Source organism: Papio anubis, chromosome 6 (assembly GCF_008728515.1).
Source record: "Papio anubis isolate 15944 chromosome 6, Panubis1.0, whole genome shotgun sequence".
In the NCBI taxonomy this organism is placed as follows: domain Eukaryota; kingdom Metazoa; phylum Chordata; class Mammalia; order Primates; family Cercopithecidae; genus Papio; species Papio anubis.
The window spans coordinates 163,211,876-163,233,784 of NC_044981.1; the positions used below are offsets into that span (position 1 = coordinate 163,211,876).

General features: G+C 45.1%; 1 protein-coding gene across 1 annotated transcript in view; it reads right to left on the reverse strand.

Annotated features, from left to right (window-relative positions):
- RPS6KA2 (ribosomal protein S6 kinase A2) overlaps positions 1-21,909 on the reverse strand; it is a 455,610-nt gene that overhangs the window by 285,916 nt on the left and 147,785 nt on the right.

A 21,909-nucleotide genomic window follows, 5' to 3' on the forward strand; every position in this document is an offset into this window, starting at 1 on the left:
CTTTACCTTCCCGTAGCTTTAAATATCACTCACATTCTGCTAGAGCAATTCTGCATCTCTAGCTGAATCTATTGTTGTTGGTGGGAAACGTACCACAAAGCATAATTATCTGAGTGACCTGAGCACTTACTGCATCTTTCCATGTTGAGAGTAAAGACAGTAATTCACTCATTTAAGAACTATTGACTGAGCATGCTTGCTGTTTTATCATCTAGTGTATTTACCATTCCTCCCAGCTGGGTTGTAGATACCAATGTGATCCATACGTTGTTTGTTTACATAATTCTGCTTGTAATATCCATTTATTCAATAAATAGATATTAATCACTTAGGCTGTAGGATCAGCTCCGGAAACACAGTGGTGAGGAAGAGAGATGCTATCCTGGCCACTAAGGAGCCAATATTCTGGTGGAGAAAATGTCACTAAGCAAATAATGACATAGACAAATCTACGAATACAGTTGATATGGCTGCTGTGCAGTGAGTTGCTATGCGAATGGATGCAGGAAGACTTAAGCCCAGGTTGGAGAGACAGGAACATCCTCTCTGAGAAAAGGTCAGTAACTCTGAAAATCAAAAGGCGGGTCTGGATTCTCTAGGAAAAGAGAAGGGAGCAGAGTAGCCCACATGAAGAATACCCAATGGCAAAACAAACACAACACAAGGCCGGGCGCGGTGGCTCAAGCCTGTAATCCCAGCACTTTAGGAGGCCGAGGTGGGTGGATCACGAGGTCAGGAGATCGAGACCATCCTGGCTACCACGGTGAAACCCCGTCTCTACTAAAAAATACAAAAAACTAGCCGGGCGAGGTGGTGGGCGCCTGTAGTCCCAGCTACTCGGGAGGCTGAGGCAGGAGAATGGCATGAACCTGGGAGGCGGAGCTTGCAGTGAGCTGAGATACAGCCACTGCACTCCAGCCTGGGCGACAGAGCAAGACTCCGTCTCAAAAAAAAAAAAAAAAACAGAACACAAACAGAACAACGCCCAGGAGCAAACCCGGGGCCAGAGACAGGCGCGGTGTTATTGAGAAGACCCACAAAGATGTACATGGCCACAACTGGCCAGAAAATGGGGTAAGCCCTTGTTAAAATTTTTGGGTTTTATCCTAAGTGCAATGGGGGTCTTGCAGGGTTTTAATTAGAAGAATGTATTTTTCTGATTGTGTCTTTTAGACTGGGTTCCCCAATCCCCAGGCCTCAGACTGGTACAGGTCCATGGCTTGTTAGGAACCAGGCCACACAGCAGGAGGTGAGTTGCAGGCAAGTGAGCGTGACCTCTCCAGACTGAGCTCCGCCTCCTGTCAGATCAGCAGCAGCACTACATTCTCATAGGAGCATTAGATTCTCATAGGAGCTGGAACCCTCTTGTGAACTGCGCATGCAGGAATCCAGGTTGCTCACTCCTTATGAGAATCCGATAGCTGATGATCTGCGGTGGAACAGCTTCATCCCCAAACCATTTTCCCTTCCTGCACTCCCCACTCTTCCATGGAAATGTTGTCTTCCACAAAACTGGTCCCTGATTCCAAAAAGGTTGGGGACAACTGTTTTAGACTGCACAGCAACTGACTCTGATACGGGGAAGAGAGTGGGATTAGCAGCTAAGAGGCTCCAGCAGCTCTCCAGGAAACAGCAGGATGTCACCTGCACTTAGGCTGTGGGGAGAAGCAGCCCCACGTGAGATCTGGATGGTGGTCCGTCAGCTGGGTGGAGACTGACTCAATACGGGGGTGATCAGAAATGAGAGATGGGAGATGCTCATCGGAAACCCGAATAGGTAGATGGAAATGCGTCATTTGTATTCAGATGATTTCTCCAAGTTTCTCTCTATCCCGGACTTATCTCCCGAGCTTCAGACTAATATCTCCACTCTCTAGTAGAAACCTTTATTCTAATATTCCCCAGGGAGCTCAGTGAACATGTTCACAACTCAAATCATTGCCCTGAACCATCCATTAGAACAAACAGTTCCTCACCCATTCTTCCTTAACCTAGCAAATGGTCATCAGCTGAAACAGTCCATTTTCTGCGTCAACTTGACAGGGCTTCACGGTGCCCAGATACCAGTCAGAGTTATTATGAATGTGTCTGTGAGGGTGTTCTGGGAGGAGATGAACGTTTAAGTTGGTGACTGGAGTCAAGCAGATGCCCTCTCCAATGTGGGTGGGTCTCACCCAATCGGTGAAAGGACAGAATAGAAAAGCCAACTCCCCCACAAGTGAGAGGGACCCCTTCCCGCCTGGCCACCTTGAGCTGGGGCAGCAATCTTTTTCTGCCTGTGGATTCAACCTGAAACACCAGCTCTTCCTGGGTTTTGAGCTTTCCAGCTCTCAAACTATACCATTGGCTCTCCTGGGTTTCAGGTTTTTGGACTCCATGAACTTACACCATGGGCCCCCCTGGGACTTCAGCCTGCCAACTGCACAGATCTTTGGACTTGTCTACCTCCATAGTTGTATGAACCAATTCCTTACAATAAAATCTGTGTGTGTGTGTGTGTATGTATGTATATATTTGTATGTGTGTATATATGTGTGTGTATGGATACAGATATAGATACACATCCTATTGGTTTTGTTTCTCTGGTGAACCCTGACTAATACACCAGCTAAAGAGGAAATAATATTGTCTAGGGAGAAGGTAAAGTTAAAAAAAGACTCATATAAGCTATAGGATATCCCCACATTGTAAGTAAACCATAGTGCAACCCAAGAAATAGAAATGAGAGCAGAAGTTGACCACAAATCAAGTAGGCTGGAACTGTGGCAGAACGTCCCCTGGGCATGCGGCCACCTGGCTAGAGAAGGAGACTACATTTCCCAGCTCCATTCTGCCAAGTGCAGCCATAGGGCTAGGTTCAGATCAATGGTGTATGAGGGAACTGATGAACTCCCAAGGAATCTCCATGAAGATGAAGCCACTGTCCTAGACTTCTTCCTTTTCTGTTTTCTGAAGGCTGAAAATCCAATTTGAAAATGACCCAGTTTAAACTCTGCAAACAAGAACCACAACCTAAATGATGGTGGAGTGACAAGATGGAGGGCACCCCGGTCGCTGGATGACCTGGTGGAGCAGAGCTTCCACACCAGCCTGGACTGTTCAGTTCTGGGTCGGATCCTGGGAGGGAGGCTAATATCTCTCCTATTTAAGTCCCAACATTCTGAAATCTCTTTGCTACGGTGTTTGGCTTGTACCGAACTGAAACCGACATGGGAATACACACACTGGGCTAACCAACATGGATGGATGGCTGTTCCCTCAACTGGAACGGAAAGCACGTCTGCCTGCTCTGCTCACTGCTGTAGCCCCAGAGAACGGGGCAGGATCTGGCATGGGGAAGACTCAGCGACTATGTGTGGAATGAATGGATAGTGGAAGAAATGCAGACTGGCATTAGAAGGATGGTGAAGAAGTGGGGAAAGAATCTATAGTTAAATCTCTATAAGGATTTGCTTTGCAGAGAGTGACTGTAAGGGACTGGGGTCCGGGTGGGATTCCTGTCTGTGCCGTGCCATGGGCATGTGTGTACATGGGTGACATAGGAAATGCTGGGGCGTATTTCCACAAAAATATAAAGAATCCAACAAGAGAAAGAACTGTGACCAAAATAGAGTGTCGTAAATTTCCTGATATGTGTAGCAGGTAAAGTACTTTCTTCATATCACCAGAAAGGAAAAAGAAGAGGTTGGGTGGGTATACAGGAAAACCTGTTGGGTCACAGGCAGGAATTTTAGGATGTATCTGAGTGATGACTCTTAAAAAAATTCTGTCTGGTGGGAAGCAAGGTCAACCTCTGGAGAGGATGCTGGCCAGTGAAAGTCAGGCTGAGGTCAATGGAGAAGGTCGAAAATAGTCATTGTGGAGCGAAAGCAAAGCGAATACAGGGCTATGGTTAGAATAAAGGGAAGTTCTCAGAGGCTGATGAGGTTGGGTACCATGCATTTTTATAGTAACAATCTGCCCAGTGTGTGTTTTTCCCAGGAATTGTCAGGTATTAGACAGACATGGAGAACAGGAAACATTTGACTTCTTCTGGGGCTGTGATTTTCCCTGATGATCAAAATTAAAAGGCTGAAGGTCAACTTCCATTGAATATTGCAGTAGAATAGGTACTGCCTCTCTGTTAGAGAGGGAAGAAGCTGCTGGCAGGAAGGGCTGGTGGACGAGGTGGCAAACTCGTCAGCAGATGGGAGGTTCTGACAGCACAGGCATCTGCACTGTGGCTTCTTACCCAGCCTGGTGGGAGGACGGGAAATGGAGGCAAGAAAATGTGCTCAATGATTTTGTCAATTAGAAGTGATTAAGTTTCCAGGATGACAAAGTTTAGAATAGATGGCTAATTTGGAGTAGAGAAAAACATCACTGGATATGAGGACGCAGAAGAACGAAGAGGTCAGGTGGTCAGATGTGTTTTTCAGGAGGATGTGGAAGATGCCAAGTAGATAGCAGGCATGGTAGTGGTGAGGAAGACTGGTATGGATTCCAACAACCCCTATGAGTGCACCCTAGTAACACAGATGGAGTGGACAACTCCTAAGACGAGAGGAGAGGAGAGGTGGTATCATCAGATTGCCTGAGATTAAAGAAGCAAATGTTTGTCCAGCTAATAGAAAGGCTGTGGTCAGAAAGCTACCTGAAGAGGAAGGATGACATTGACCAAGCACCTGGCACTCAGCTCCCAGGGGCAAAGAGAGAGCAAACTGCTTGCACTTGAGAGGATCACAAAGGAAGCGAGTTCTCAGGAGCCATCAGATCCCAGTTAAGGAAAGCAAGAGGAGTCTTGAGAAAAGAGTCAAAGGTAAAGGCTGACCAGATAGAGGGATGGCCAGCAGACCAGTGCTTGGGAGGGCAACTGGAGAGACAGGCCTTGAATGTGTAGAAGGAGGTTGTCACCTCCCTTAGGGAGGTTGTCACCCTGAGTGGTGACCAGGACAAAAGGGGAGGCCAGCTTGGTGGACTTTGCTCATCTTGCAGAAGAGCACCTGGCCAGGGACACCCTCCCTTGGGTTGATAAATTAGTCAGATGGCTGGGACTCCATCTTTTAACCCTGGGTATTTAGTTGATAAAGATACCCTAGTGTATTTTCCTGACAGGCTGTTGAGGTTAACGAGGACAGTCTGATACGGCTAGATTTTTATCAATCCATCAGTTTCCTTTGTAGACACACGTCAGCTGTCATTTTAACTAACTCTCGCTGAGAATGGATTCTTACCAAGAATGACCATCAAGTCCACGGTTTTGGGACGTGCAGAAGGTATTGCAATTCTGGCTTTTCAAACTGGGGCCTCATTCAGTCGTCTACAGTCTTCTGATATTTTTACAGTTCACCAAGTCATAGATTGAAATACACAACTACTCAATCAGGAGACTTGCCTGAGGCCAGGGGACTGGAACCACAGTGAGAGCAGAAGAGATGTTTCACATTTATAGGTTCTACTTTCTCTTTATGATGGTTGCACTGTGTGTTCCCAAAACAGGAGTGCTGGGAGGCCTGGAACAGATCTTCTGAGTCCTGGCTCTGCCACTTGCTAGCCCTGTGACCTTAAGAAGCCCATGGGGACCCCAAGAGCTATAATTTCTTCATCTTATGAGTGGAAGTAAGTCCCCGACACTGCTTATCTTACCGATTGCTATGGCTATTCAGAGATGAGTTGTACATGAAATACAGCATGATTCCATGTTTATACTAGGCACTAAATCATTACTGATATTTTACTGTTCAAGTTGTAACATAAGACAACATATATATTAACCTTAACATTTAAAAATGTCTTTGACCTAAACTGGGGCTGATGATTTCTAGTGCTGTAGTTAGATGTTCTTCCCTTTCACCCTGGTGTGTTTGCTTTTCACTTTTGGCACATGTCCTTTTCAAAACTAGGAAGCTGCTGGTGTGATTATATTGGGTTAGCATCGGGTTTGTTAGAAAGCAATTTCTCCACTTTCCTTTTCATTAGGACTACGTAAAATCGCATTCATCTTAAGTGTGCGCTAAGAACGTCCGTAAACCCTTGTGTGATATTTCTCCTTCTGAGCCTCGTGCTTGGTAATACCTACTTTATAAAACCATCTCCCTGAAAGCTTGGGATACGATTAACTCTGCCTCCCTCTCTTCCTTGACGCGATTGTTTCCTTCAGCTCTTCATCTGCCTTCCTCCCGGCAATAAACCTCTCCAATTTCCTTTCCTAGAGGCTTCCACTCCAGGGTTCAAGGATTTTCCTGCAACCGCATGCCTTCTTTCAGAGGAGAAGGCGGCAGGAGTGCACAGAGCATGATTTGGTCTAATTCTCCAATATATCTGTCCCTTTTGAATTGAGCTAACTTTTCACAGTCATTTTTTAACCATAATGCTCATCTACCAAGCAATACAGGGGAAGTCGTGTTTATCACCTATGTTATAATTTTATTACTTGCAGAATGCTTATTCGTATATGGATGAAAATGGCTACATGTATTGATTAAAACTCCCTTCTCAATTATGTTACTATGGGAACAGCTAGCAACATTTCAAATGTTAATTACCTTTTGTTACACCTGGGTCACATTAGCCGTAACTTTCTGCAAGGGAGGGGTACCCGCTTTGTTTGGATTGGCATTCTGTCTCGTACACAAGGTTCCATTAACATTAGCTGAGACTATTTTTTAATTCAAAGAATATGCATATTGTCTTCCTTATTAAGCCTAGAATGTGATTTTCTCAGGTTGCCACATTAATCAGATAGAGATACCGTGTAGTTTATCACCAAAGCTAAGGCAGCTCAACAGCATGGTACACATCTAAGAGGCTGACATATAGGAGAGATGTCGTTTCCTTCTTAGTCTGCATCATTAAAAAGATCTTTTTGTCTTCTGAATTCTTTCTCTTGGTTGCTCAGCATTTCTTCACAGAAGGAATATGAAGGAAATAAAGTGATATACAGCAGGTGGAACCACAGAAGCAGGATTTTGTTTAGAAAAATGTAAGGCTGCATTGATTGCGATTACAATTCCGAAGAGCTGCAGCTGCCAATGTCCTTTCTGCAATACATTAACCTTATACGTACCTTTCTACTTTAAGGGATTTTTTTCCACTCAAGAAAAAACAAAAGGAGAATGGAAAAAATTATAGAAATATGAAATAGGACTTACAATGAAATAGAATAGTTTGCATATTTTTCTCAGGTAACATATTTTATGAGACAATTTCAATTCTTCCAGATGCTATCTTCAGAAGAGCTTAAATATAATTCTGGATATTATTTTCATTTTACAAGAAGATATTGGCTCACACTTCTTGCAGAGAGCTGAGGAGCCAGAACTTGACTTCGTATAACAGAGGAGAGAGTTATATCTGGAAAAGAACAATTCTCCCCCCAAATTAGGACAACTTCAACAATATCCTAAATCATAGTGAGTTTAAATACTCCTCATGCTTATAAGAGATTTTAAAATAAAACAGCAATCTGTGAGGTGTTCATAACATACAGTCTGTAGCCAAGGTGACCCAAGGTCAGTGTCTCCTTCTAGGTGCATCTGCCGGTAGTTAGCATTCGCCAAACACCTGGCCCAACAAGAACACTGACCAGGCATGCATGTGCTGCTGATGAAATGCAGCCTGGTGTGCTCCAGGGCACATGTTTTCTAAAACACATGTGTAACTGACAGACTTAGCAACTGACTAGGTGTGAACATAATATAAAAGTTGCATTAGTTATTACCCAATTTCTCTGATGCACTAACGTTTTAAGTCAACGTGTAATAGCAGGTCTGAGCTATAACACAAAGGACTGTGACACAGGTGAATACAGCAAGACAACCGAAAACACACTTTGATGCCCGCTGGCCCCATGTTTCTTCTGCTGGTCCTATCTGGTCATGTGTTGGCTTTGAAAGTATCCAGATTGTCTTGCTCTCCTGGATCTTCACGCAAAAGAAACAAGCACAAGATGGTGACCTGGAACACTCCTCGCTGGCATCACTGCATTTGTGCAAAGCCCGTAACCGTCCTGTCTCTGCCCTGGGCTCCAAGGCTCAGTCCTCTGATCTTTCCTGACCTGTCCTTCCCCTAGGCTGCCTTCCTCTTTTTCCTTATTACAGTCAAGTTCTGTTTGTACTGCAGCCTATTCCATTTATTGGGAATTGAATAATTTCTTCTATGCCAGGATTTAAAATTAGGATTGTTATTATTGTGGTTTGTGGTCTGGTTACAGACTTTCTAAGGTTTGGGTGTTCTATCCCAGCACCATATTTTCTCAAAGCCTTGCTCTCTGCAGTGGGTGATTTTGCACAATGCAGACTTCTCAGGTACTTTCTATCCAACATCTACTCAATGTCTTATTCTGATATGTTCACCTCAAACATGTCAGAATCAACATGTCAACATGTCAATATCTCCTGCAGGATGTCCTAACTCCACAGATGGTATCCGCCCAATTGTGCAAGCCAAGAGCAAGGCGCCAGCTGGGACATTTCCCATATCCAATCTATCATCACGTCCCATTAAATTTTACTGGTAGTGTTTCTCTAACGTGTCCGTTTCTCTTTGCCTCTGCTGCCACCTTCATCTCACACCTGGATCACTGCCGCAGCCTCCTCCCTGGCCACAGCAGTCTATGAAACACTAATCTGAGCAGATCACCACCCTTTGCACAAACCCTTAGGAAACTAGAAGAAAACTCCCTCGATTTGGTAAAGGCTACATTACAGAAACAGCCAGTAAACATCACACTCAGTGGAGAAACTTTAAAATCAGAAGCAAAGATGCCCATTAACGTCACAACTGCTTAGCATGGTACTAAAGGTCCTTACAGACAAAAAAGAAGAAAGCAGCAAGAAGGAAAGAGTCAGAAAACAAAAGAAATTAGTGGTATAAGATTTGGAAGGAAGATAAAAAACATCCTTATTGGCAGATGACACAATCCTAGACGTAGACATTCCAATAGAATAGAGACTATTAAAACTAATGAGAGTTCAGTAATGTTGATGGATTTAAAGTGGGCTTAAAAATTAATAGCAATTCTCTTCACCTACTGATACAGACCAAATGTTTGTGTCCCCTCAACTCTTATGTTGAAATCTAATCCCAAGTGTGATGGTATTTGGAGCGGGGGTCTGGGAGGTGATTAGGTCATGAGAGCAAAGCCATCATGAATGGGATTATAAAAGAGACCTTATGAAATAGACCCTAGGGAGATCCCTCACCCCTTCCACCATGTGAGGACTTGGCAAGAAGGCACTGTCCGTGAACCAGGGAGCAAGTGTCCACCAGACACTGGATCTGCAGGTTCCTCGATCTTGGACTTCCAGCCTCCAGAACTGTGAGAAACGAATTTCTGTTGTTTATAAGCCGCTCTGTTTATCGTTTTTCATTACAGCATCCCAAATGGACTAACACACCTGCAATAACCAATTACAGATTTTATTAAACTTACGTGGTGAAATTTTATCAAATACCTCTCTGTACCAATTGAGAGGACCACATGGTTCATGTTGTTATCAACAAGAAAGGAGAGGCAACCCAACCCAAAAAACAGGCAAGGAATGAAAACAGTTCACAGCAAGAGAAATTTAAATGAGTGGCAAGTATGTGACGATTTCCTCAACTCAGTAAATGTAACCAGAAGAAATAAAATGAGGAGATGACACTTCAAGCCATCATATTTATAAAATGTAAAGGCACTATAGAACCAAGAGTTGGTGAGCGTGGGAAGATATGGGGCTTCCTGCAGTTCTTCTGGGAGCGTCCCCTGCCATGACTGCATGGAGAACACTCGCGCAGTCATGAAAATGAAGGAGTATCATCTGTGGTCTTTCCATCCCATGCTGTAGAGCCTGGAGACCCCAGACCCCCAAGCCCTCCATGACCGGATGAGTACCCAGGCAAGGGGACAGTACTTAGGCAGGCTTTACGCACAGTACCCAGGGGGAAGTAAAGCCCCATGCCAACTGTCTGTGCAAAATGAAATATCACACACACACCCTGTTACCATTTATCTTAAAGGATACATTCATATCTAAGAATATAGAGAGGGTGGGATCGGGAGGAAAAGTAAAATAATATTAAACAAGAAGAGTCTTATTTTGAACAGTTGTGCTAGAGTTCCTTGAATAGTAGTAACAAAACTCTGCATAGGAAGTTTTTGAAAAACATTAAAAGAGTAAATGGTCTTCAGATTTATCGGTGGAAGGGTGACAGCTGTTCAAATGGATAAGTTCAATTTAGGAGTGAATATTACTCAAAATAGAACAAAGTCCAACATACCTATAATTAGTGTGCAGGGAGAAGAAAAGTACCCAGCAAACTTGAGAGTAAAGGCTGATCAGAGAAGAGAGTTAGCAGGCAAAGGAAGAGAAAACCAGCATCTGCTAGATGCTTCCTTTGTGGCAGCACTGGACGGATAACCCTTTGTGTAATGCCGGGGTTGCCGGGAAGGGGGCAGCTCCGCTCTCTGTGCAGATGGACGGCAGCCCTGCAGCCATGCAGCCCGCAGAGCAAAGTCGGGTTGGAGCACAGCTCCGTCTCACCCACACGGTTAGGGAGTTCCAACCATGTGGTAGGGAGACTTTCAGGAATAAGTGAAGGTCGGTTTCCAAAGTGCAGCATGATTCTTAGTAAGCAAATATTGTTGATTCATTGCAAAGGTAAATAGAAACAGTTTCAATGGAGCAATGAGGAACCAAATCGGGTGACTGGGTGGTGGGGAGGTGGCAGAGGCATGAAAATGGTTCATAAATTAAGGACAGTGAGTATCTGGCTATGTTTAAAGTTATGCAGGAAAGTAATGGAAGGAGTGCAGAATCAAGGAGAAAGGTCATTATAAAGCAGGAGGTCCAGACAGGTGCACCTGGATTAGATTGGAAGGTGACTAAAAAGGTGACCTAAAGTGTATAAATATATTACCTTAATTACAGTGATCATTATTGCTTATCTTTAGAGAGTAATCTCTTTCTTTCTCTCTTTGTTTTGCTTTCTTCTTCTTCTTTTTTTTTTTTTTTTTTTTTTTTTTGACAGGGTCTTACTTTGTTGCCCAGGCTAAAGTGCAGTGGCGCAATCTTGGCTCACTGTGGCCTTGACCTCCCAGGCTCAAGCGATCCTCCTGCCTCAGCCTCCAGAGTAGCTGGAACTACAGGTGTGCACTACCATGCCCAGATAATTTTTGTATATTTTATAGGGACAGGGTCTCACTATGTTGCCCAGTCTGGTCTTGAACTGCTGGTCTTAGGTATTCCACCTGCCTCAGCCTCCCAAAGTGCTGAGATTATAGACATGAACCACCACAATTGGCCTGAGAATAATTTTTTTTTGCTAATATTGTACAACCACAGAAAAAAGGAAAATAGTCTCTGGTAGAATTAAATCTATATACTTACATTTAAATTTGCATTTATTTATTAAAATATTTGTGTTTTTTATTGGATCTAGAAAAAAACCTGATTTAATTCAATATATTTTTTGTCAGTATGTATTAATTCTGTTGGAAACATAGTAGGATTGAGCTTGATGTCAAATAACAGAATGAAATCACTTTTAAGAACAGTTAACTTGGATTTGACACAGAAAAATCCCAATTCTCAAAAAGCTAAGCCACACCAAAGAAACTGCTTTATCAGGATGTTGAAAACACTTAGGATGTTAAACATAATTTCAGTGTAAACAGAAATGCTTTCCTGCTTGCAACTTCCATTCCTCCTGCCTTGGGACCCTGGCAAAAGCTAAGAAGTTAGAAGACATTCCAAGATGCTTCTCAGGCCCTGAGAAGGTCTTTACATGCCAGCTGAGAGTTCTCGTCAGCAGACAGTGCACACTGCTAAACAGGCCTTTTCCGCTAGGCCTTTACTAGTACTATTTACAGGTACAATAAGTAACTTTCTCTAAAGTTTTACCACAATGACTTCATTCTCATACAATTGAACTTACTGACTTTCAAGTGTAATTATATTTTTGAAATACATACTTCTGAACTGAAGTCTCTACCATTAATTTTCATGGGCAATACATCATAAAATAAATGCACCGTACCACAAATTGTAATGTATTAAGTTCTGTGGAGTAAGTGCAGCCAGTCACGTAGACAACTGGGAGAAATATGAAACAGAGGTGACACACTGCTCTGTGTTGATATTCAAAGTAGAGAAACAAGGAAGAGGTGTGAGCCACAAGCTGCAAGTCTGCAGTGGGGTTCCATACACATTCCCCCAGTCAGGTACCATCGGCTTGTTTTAGCACGCCCCTTATCCTGGTTGTGCCTCAGTTTCCTCCTCCTTAAAGCAGCACTGAAGTTCATCTCACCTCTGCTTCCCTCACCGGTTGTCGTAAAGATGTAATGAGATAATGGATGTGGGGTGCTCGTTAGGCTGGGCACACATGTAGCAAATCATTACTTTTATTAATGGAGGAATAAGAACAATAGTCCCAGAAGTCAGAAATGAAAACACAACGTATCCTTAAAATGTCCTTAAAAATAAACACATGGGCTGAATGAGGTGGCTCATGCCTGTCATCCCGGCACTTTGGGAGGCCGAGGCAGGAGGACTGCTGGAACCCAGGCATTGGAGGCCAGCCTGTGCAACATAGTGAGGCTCCATCTGTACCAAAATAAATAAATATATAAATAAACACACACATTACCAAAAAGAAAACATGGTTTGATGGCTTCGCTTTATCCTAATCTCAAATCACATTGTTGTTCTTTACATCATCTTTTTTCTTCATAAAAGTCAGAATCTCAAAGGAAATTGGTCAAGATCCTGATGTGGAGGTGGGTTAAGAGGATTAGTAAATGTCAAATAACAAAATAAAAAGAAGAAAGGGATGAAATTAAGTCCTGGCACATTCCTCATTAGTCGTATTTCCTCTCATCTCCTGGATTTATAGGTGCGTAAATGTCCCTTATCGTTACCAGGACAGCTTTAACCACCATCAAGAAGGATTTTTCAAATAAACACTTCAGTCTCTGTGTCTGAAGTGTTTATTTGACTGATCACCACTGAGAACAAATTACGGGTTGACAAGGTCCTATTGTGGGCAGAACAACCGTGATTTTCCAAATGGAAGCACATCTTTAAAACTGTAAGAGGGTTGGCCGGGCGCGGTGGCTCACGCCCGTAATCCCAGCACGGTTTGGGAGGCCGAGGCGGGCGGATCACGAGGTCAGGAGATCGAGACCATCCTGGCTAACACGGTGAAACCCCGTCTCTACTAAAAATACAAAAAATTAGCTGGGCACAGTGGCGGGTGTCTGTAGTCCCAGCTACTCAGGAGGCTGAGGCAGGAGAATGGCGTGAACCCGGGAGGCGGAGCTTGCAGTGAGCTGAGATTGCACCACTGCACTCCAGCCTGGGCGACAGAGCGAGACTCCATCTCAAAAAAACAAAACAAAACAAAACAAAACAAAACAAAAAACTGTAAGAGAGATTCAGTTTTCATGTATGCCGTATTCTATTATCAAACCAGAATCTTCACTCTAAAGCGCTATTCAAAATCCTGATGGAATAATAATCAAATTGATGCAATTTAAGTTTAATCCTGTTTACTTTTTAAATTATCACACAATGTCTTTTTTCCCTATCCTTACCAGTCTCATGGTTTACCATTGTAAATATATGTGTATGTCAATTAAAAAAAATACAATGAAATCCCCGAACATCTGAAAGATTCCATTCAATTTTGCTGTTCTTATTAAAACTTATTTCAAATCTAGAGTAGTCAAAGTAACACTTGAGTCATAATCTCTACAGCATGCTTTAGCCTTTAATCAGTCGTATCTGACAGATCATCCTCAAACACTGCTCTCAGCACCCTGATGTCCTTCTAGCACAATGTACTTCGTTCTATACTCTTCAGTCTATTTTTTTGTAAAATAATATGTATATATGCATGTATGAGTGTGTGTATGTGTATAGTGTTTGTAGGGTATATGTGTACGGTATGTGTTGTGTGAGTGTGTGAGAATGTGGTGTGTATGTGTGTTTGTACAGTGTGTCTGTGTGTGTGTCTCTGTCATCAAATACTATCTCTTTTGATTACATCCTGGAGGTGCATGTGTTATGCATCCTTCTTCTCTTCCAGGAAGATGGACTAGGCATGTATTTCCCTATTTCTCCCACTAAGTACAACTGGAAACCCTGGACACTTCATGGAAGATGGCTCTGACAGGTGGAGAAAAGAAGGCAGGATGACTAAGGGCCTCAGGACTTGAGGAACGACCTGGTGGAGGGTTCCCTGGGTTTTCCTTTGCCTCATGTGTACTATAGACCTGGAGGCAAATAAATCAGCAACCCATCAATTCCAGCAGGCACAGACAAAATAAAATCCCAACAAAAGCCTGCTTTCTCTAGCCACAGGACCAGGGAAGGGGCAGAAAACTCTTAGATGATAATTGCTCTACTTTAGCCAAACAACACAGAAAAACCTTGGCTCCACCTTCACCCATGCCAGTAAAGGCTGTGTGGGTGGCCTAGAATTCCACCCTTATTAGTCGCTAAGGAGGTGCCCTGACATCCCCCCAGGGGTGTCCTCAAGTGGACAGTGAGGACTCTGACCACTGCCCAGGGGTAACAAGGCCATAACTCTTCTTGGGATTGGTGGAGGCCACACAGGGAGCTGGAGCCTCCACCCCCAGCAAGCAGGAATAGCCCCACAACTTCCTTCATTGCAGTAATGAGGTGGCACCACCATTTCCTAGGTTGGAGTCATGTGAGACCCACTCTGTTAAAATAGAAAGCTTATATAAGATCCAGAGTCTCATAACATAGTGCCCCAAAAGTCTAAGTTCAATTTAAAAAAAAAAAAAATCACTAATTACACAAAGAACCAGGAAGATCTCAAACAGAAAAAAAAAAAAAAAAAAAAAAAAAGGATGCCAAACCAAGATAACACAATGTTAGATTTATCTGAAAAATATTTCAAAGCAGCCATGATAAAAATGCTTCAACAAGCAATCACAAACCAGCCTAAAACTTTCAATGGAGAAACAAAGCCTCAGCTAAGGAATGGGAGATATAAAGAAGAACCAAATGGAAGTTTTAGATTTGAAAAATACAAAACAAAAATGAAAAGTTCACAGACTGGGCTTAATAGCTGAGTCAAGGGAACACAGGAAAGAAACAGTGAAATGAAGGATGAAACAACAGACGTTCTCACCTCAAAACCCAGACCAATAAGAGCAGCATAAACCCAAAGCAAGCATAAGAAAGAACATAAATAAATAAAAGGAATTGAAGAAAGTGAGAAAGAGAGAGAGCAGAAATCCATGAAACTGAAAACAAAAACAACAGAAAAAAATCATGAAACAATGAGCTGATTAAAAAAAAAAAAAAGACCAATAAAATTGACAAATCTCTTGCAAGACTGATTGACAGAGAGAGGAGAGACACAAGTTCATAAATTACCAGTATCAGGAATGAAACAGAGAATCTCTACAGATCCTGTAGACTTGGCAAGGATAATAAGGGCACACTATGAACGCCTCTACACACATAGATTTGATAAATTGGACAGAATGCATGTAGGGATGCCCACCCTGCTGATGCAGCCTGCTCAGGAGTGGCTGGACCTGGGTAAGAGGTTCACACGGGTTTCAGAAGGAGGCTCAGGGTCACTGGAGGAGGAAATTCTAGCATCCCAGCTACCCGCAGAATGTTTTTGGAGGGAGGGGTGCAAACTGTGGACAGGCACATCACCTGACTTTCACAGACTCTCATCCTGTGGTGAGGGCAAGGCCAGCAGCAAGCAGAAGGAGTTCTCAAATGCTCAGAGTCAGGGCAGGGGCCCCTCTGGTCCAGCTCTAAACACTGTGCTGAGTACAGATGGTTTTTTTCTTGCCATTGCCAATGAGATAACACTCATCAATACAGAGGACGACTAAGGATCTGGAGTCAAGAGTTAACAGCCTTCAGGAAGGTTTAGCAGGCTTTGCAGCTATTCCTTTCATTATCTAACAAGTGTCTGTGAGGGTTCTTGCTATAACTCAGCATCTGGCTGGGCCAAGCATGCAGTGTGGGGTTAGAAAGAGATGCATGGATGGGCTGTGGCAGCCTGGGGAGAGTGCCGTGTACCTGCAGAATGGTTGCGAGCCTCTCACACCACGATGAGGTCACAGTTCTCCTGCACTATCTCTTGATGTGTGACGTCCCACTGAGGCCCACAAGTGGGTTGTGTCCCTCGATGTCTGGAACACATGCTGAGGTCACAGGGTTCTGCCTTCCTGGCGCCCCCTTCTAGATGTTGCCATGTGGTCAATGAATAAGCAGACAGCACCCGAGTAGCTGCTGAAACACAGCATCTATCCCAAGCTTTCTCTTCCTTAGTGCTACTTTCTCAACACTGCCTGTGCCTCATGTCTCACTCCTCTCCCCACTGGGCGGGAGCACAGGGAGAGAACTCCATGAAGCTCTGGGTTCCTGACAGCCTCGTTAGAAATGAAGCCATAAAGCACAGGCACAGATGAGGAGAACAGGGTTATGTGACCCCTGGAGATGACACATCTGTCCCTGGAAGCGGCGTCCTTCCCCATGCTCCTTCCCAAGTTCAGTTTCTGACGAGCTTCCATCACCTCCTCGCCAGGCCACCTATGCCTTCCCACTGCAGAGCTCTGCCCCATGCCCTGGAACACAGCTCACTTTCTCTCTTTTCACGGTGCAGGAAACCCCGCTCCAGGGGTGACCCACGGCCACTTGGATCTCTGTGTATCAGAAGACCGGCACCAGGTCCACAGCCGGGTTTTCACACCTGAGGAGGTGGGAGGGGGTTTTGTTTGGTTTGGTTTTAATAAAGTCATGCTTGGTTAAATAAAATGAGAGAAAAGTAAATTTAAGGAATTGTGAGGGAGAAAAAAGAGCAGATTGTTATGAGCAGTTAGTGGGATATCTGTGCAGATAGACTGTGCAAAAAAATTACAGGACACAGCCACTGATTTGTTCTCTGTTCTCTTTTTAAAGGACCAGTGCGTAGATATCTGGGTCACAGCCCTGGGGAGAAACACAAAAACATTCACGCATGACATGGAGGGAAAAGAAACAATAGAAATATCCAGGAGTAGCTGAAAACACACGAAGAACAAACACAGATGCACGATTTATGTGTCCTGGAAGCAAAACCATTCCTTGCCCGACGCAGCCATTTGTTCAGCTTTATTATTCTAGCCCGTAAAAAACACAAAACTGAGCTTCGTGAAATATCTGGAGGGAAGCAGAGGAGGAAAGTGTGGCCTGTGATGTCCTGGGGTCAGCGCTGGCCACATTATCTGCAGAGGCACCTGGGGTCATGGCGTGAAGTTCCATCGTGGAGGAGGCTGACAGGCTTGCTAGTGGGCTCCTCACAGCCAGCGGTCACCACACCCTGTCACCCCCGTTGACCTATCGCCACCGCCATCCCCAAGTCCCAGTGCTTCATACCTCGGCTTCCACAATGTCCTCCCTGCTCCCACCTTTCCCAGTGGGTTTATGCCAAGAGCTCAGTCGGGTTAGGCTTCCCCACACCCTGCTCTAACCATGTCCATCTCCCGGCCAGCCATCAATGACGAACTATTCCTTCCCGTGACTTCGAGCCTAATCTCAGCCCACAGGGTATCAGGCAGGGTTACCCCCAGCACACTGTGGGGACGGGAAGAGGTGCAGGCAAGTGTTCCTTCTGGGCTGCTGGTTTGCAACACAGAACACATTCTCACACAGAGACAACAGCTTGAATCGTGCTTAGGTTCTCATGAGAAACAGAGAAAAGGCATTTGACTTAGAGCTGAGCCCTGGTGCTCTCGTTTCGGGTCCTGGGAAGAGACAGCTGTGAGATGGAGTCAGTAGGAGGTGAAAGAAAATGGTTTATTTACTGGTTCCTTATGGCTGAATTGTGTACCCCCAAAAAGATGTGTTGACGTCCTAACCTCCGGAACTGTGAATGTGATGTGACCCTATTTGGAAACAGGGTATTTGCCAATATTAGCAAATTAACACAAGGTCACTGGGGTGAGCCCTAACTGTGCCTGAGCAGTGTCCCTAAAGGAGGAGACAGAGACACACAGAGGGAAGACAGCCACCTGCAGACAGAGGCAGAGGCAGGGCAATGCGTCCACAAGCCAAGGAGCACCTGAGAAGAGAAGGGCCTGGAACAGGCTCTCCCTCCCCGCCTCAGCGGCCACACCTCCAACTCGGACTTCCAGCCTCTGGATGGGAGAGAACAGAGTCCCTTGCTTGGCCACGCAGTTTGTGGAACTTTGTGTACCGCGGCCCCAGGAAACTAACACCAGGTCCCAGGCAAATTTTTGTCAAAAATGCGAGTTGGCTGTGGCAGCCTGTGCTGGGCCTATATTCTGGTCTGTTCTCTCTGCTGCAAGCCAGGCCTCAGGCTGCACTGGGCACCCTCCCTTCCTGTCCGGCCTATGGTCCTTCTTCAGTTTGCCCTGAGGAAAATCCTTCTCCAAACACCAACCCACCCAACGCAGGGGGCTGAGGAGCAATCCTGACCAAACCCTTCTGCCTCACCAAAGCCTTCTGTCTTGCAGACGTGAGAAAGGAAAGGGCAGTGGAGGGTAGGCAGAGGGAGCACTGGGAGGCCCAGAGATCGCAGAGCACCCCTCCAGGCAGCCCGAGGCGGGAAGCAAGCCCAGCACAGCCCCTCTTGGTGGCTTCCCTCCAACTTGGCTGGGTCAGTTAGTGACTCCCCTGCAGAAGCAGCTGCGTCTTCAACCACAGTGCCCATGGGAGGCATGGACAGTAGCTGCCACCATAGAACCCGGGCCTTCTCCCTGCATGGGGCACCTGAATGAGTCTGACCAGGCTTCCTGCCAGCTGCCTCTTAAAAAGGAGTAAACTTATCCAGGAGACAAAATTGTGGGGATAGATGAAAAATGCTGGGTGAGAAGAGGAATGAGAGACAGCTTATCCTAGCGAATACTAAAACGCAATATTAATAATAGCAGAAAAATGCAAATTAATGGAACAAAAATCCAACAACAGATGCAAGCACAGGGATACATTCTGAGAAAGACGTCATTCGGTGATTCTGCTGTTGTGAGAACATTACACAGTGCCCTGGCACACCCCGAGGCTGTCTGGTGTAGCCCATGGTTCCTAGGCCGGACCCTGCACACACAGAGCTGCGCTGAACACTGGAGGCAGCTGAAGCACCCTGGTCGTGTATCCAAACACAGAAAGGCTGGGTCAAGCGTGTTGGCTCACACCTGTAATCCCAGCACTTTGGGAAGCTGAGGCGGGTGGATTATCTGAGGTCAGGAGTTCAAGACCACGTTGGGCAACACGGTGAAACCCCGTCTCCACTAAAAATACAAAAATTAGCTGGGCATGGCGACTCGTGCCTGTCATCCCAGTTACTCAGGAGGCTGAGGCAGGAGAATCACTTGAGCCCTGGAGGTGGAGGTTGCAGTGAGCCAAGATTGCACCACTGCACTCCAGCCTGGGTGACAGAGTGAGACTCCATCTCAAAAACAAAAAAGAAAGAAAAGTTGTAAGTCCTCACTTCAAGTTATTGTAAGGTTTTGGAAACAGACTTGAAGCCAAATGACATATAACTAAACCAGTTTTATCACAGGTTAGTTGATGTCAACAAGAGTTAAATTCCTGCAGCATATTTCAAGTCACAAAACCATCACCAAGCCTCTAAATAAAGACCAAACCACTTCTAACATTGAACATGGAAATAAATGTAAGCTATGTGGACATTTAAGAAAAAGAGAAAGACAAATAGAACAATGATTTCCTACTGACTCTAGGCCAGGGTCTTGAGTCGCTGGAGCCTGTCCCGGCAGCTCAGCAGCTCAGCCTGTCCTTCGAGGCAGCCCACAGGGCTGAACACCATCTAGGTCCTTCGAGGCATCCCGGCCAGGACACCATCTTGGTGGGCATCAATTCTTTTTCACATCAACACTGTATTGAAATGACATCGAATGAAACAACGTCATTTGAGGACCTGCTACACAGGTAAAATACCATGTTATACTCTTCTGGGACCACCTTCAGAGGCGTGGTCTGCTGGTGACCAAAATGCCCTTCTGTGCTGCACGGCTGCATATCTAAGAGGTTAAGACATCGTGATTTGTGAAGTCAGAATGGAAAAGGAGGGGTTATAATAACAAATTACTCATTTGGAAAAAATAGTTAAATCCCTCATTATACACCTCACAACCCAAAATGTCAGAAAAGACAAAAGCGAATGTGTGAAAATTTAACACTGAAGTACTAGAATAAAGTAAGGGTGATCATTTATGCCATCTTTTGATGGATACAGCTTTTCTAAGTGTAAAGCCTGACTACATTTAAAACTTTCAGATGTCAAAACACTGTAACCGAAATTTAAATAAACTGCAAATAAAGGTTTTGTGACATGCATGCAAAGCATCAGTGCTCCACGTACAGAACTCACACAAATGAGTAACAGAACAAGGACCCTGCTCATGGCTGTGCAGGAGGACCCGGAGCCAGAAGGAGCCGAGGGTGAGGATGGAGAACGGGCTGCTGGGACACATGTGGGAGGGAGATCAGGACACAGGCTGTGAGCAGAGGCCGCGCGCTCACCCTGCAACAGAGGGAAGGACATGGAGTGCATCTGTAGGTAACTGGCAGGTAAGGAAGAGGAGTCTGAGTTCATCTGAGGCTCAGGTTTTGCAAGGGGGTGGAGGCATTGCCATTGCTGGGAAGGAGGAGCAGAGCCTTGCAAAAAGGTTTCCAAAAACATCGAACATCTGGGATCATTGCTGTGTATCCCCCTCAACAGAGAGCTGCAGAATGGCCCAGGTGCACTGTAGGAGATGGAGGAACCAAGGACCAGCCACAGCCTGGAGGAGTGGGTGCCAAAGAGGCTGGCGCTGGGCGCACACTGGCACCAGGAGGCTCTCCCAGCTCTGCTCTGCTGCCCTGAGTATGGGAAGAAGGCCAGGGAATTTTGTAGGTGGGAGCCAGGCGAGAAGATCTGCGGTTCAAAGGAAACTGGGACTTTAACTGGGAAGAGCTCAGTAGACCACTGGCAATGACAGATCCTGCAGGCAGAAATTGGAGCAGCGTGGGGTTGGGAGGGAGGAGGGAGTGGGGCGCACAGCAGACGCTCCATCCAGGGCGGGTTTTAGATTCCAATGGTAGTGCATATCTCTCTAAGATCCAGAGTGCACCAGAAACACACGTCAGCATGCTGAAATGACCCAGAAATTTCACCAGGGGTGCCTTTCACAATTAACTGTACTTGAGGCAAGCCCATTTGGTACAGATTTTTCACCAATGATTGTTTTATTGATTTGTTGTTTTTCTTCTCTCTTTCTTTCTTTTTTTTTTTTTTGACTGAGTTTTTGCTCTTGTCGCCCAGGCTAGAGTACAATGGCGGAATCTCAGCTCACTGCAACCTCCACCTCCCAGTTCAAGCGATTCTCCTGCGTCAGCCTCCTGCCTAGCTGGGATTATAGGCGCCCACCACCACACCCAGCTAATTTTTGTATTTTTAGTAGAGACAGGGCTTTGCCATGTTGACCCGGCTAGCCTTGAACTCCTGACCTCAGGTGATCCACCCGCCTCCGCCTCCCAAAGTGCTGGGATTACAGGCGTGAACCACTGCACCCGGCCCTATTTGTCATTTTTCTATGAAGACAAAAGCAACTGTGCACATTTACCTTCACTTCCCCTTAAATAGCTTTCTGAGCTCCAGGCACAAAGGGAAGTAGGGAAGGTCTTATCTAGCACAGGGCACCATGCAGACTGGCAGATAGCAGTTATCAGAGGCTGGCATGAGGGGAAGTTAGTCTCCGCAGTGCTGATTTAGGAAATAATGCTCAGCCTTATATGTCAGGCTGTTTGAGTTTCCAAGGCACCCCTAAACTAATCCATCAGGAAGGAAGAAAAGGCTTTGGAGATCATTTTCCCCTTGAAAAGACATGTTTGTTTGAAAAAAAGTAATAGTTGTAAGGCCATATCAAAATCTAAACCAATACATATT